Source organism: Pygoscelis adeliae, unplaced genomic scaffold (genome assembly GCF_000699105.1).
Source record: "Pygoscelis adeliae isolate BGI_AS28 unplaced genomic scaffold, ASM69910v1 Scaffold728, whole genome shotgun sequence".
Lineage (NCBI taxonomy): Eukaryota > Metazoa > Chordata > Aves > Sphenisciformes > Spheniscidae > Pygoscelis > Pygoscelis adeliae.
Genome location: NW_008825337.1, coordinates 20,194 through 20,510, shown reverse-complemented (window position 1 = coordinate 20,510; position 317 = coordinate 20,194).

The window sequence follows — 317 nt, the reverse complement described above, 5'->3', positions numbered from 1 at the left end:
AAAAAAACATTTCACGGCCCCCGCCGGCCTCTCTTTGTAGCGGTGGCCCTTTCGGCGGTGGGATTTTTGAGTGGGAGCCTTCTCCTCCCCATCACGCGTGGCCTCGCAGAGAAAGCTGCTTGGCGCGACATTCCACCTGAGATTTATTTCTACCAGCCAAGTAAGAATAAATAAATAAATAAATAAATAAAATAAATAAATCACATGGAAATCGGCCCCGGCTGGAAAAACCTGGGTTTAAATTCGCCTGGAAAAACAACAAAACCAAAGCACTTACCTGGGCAGGACCGGAGGCAAAACTGAGGAGCAATTTATAA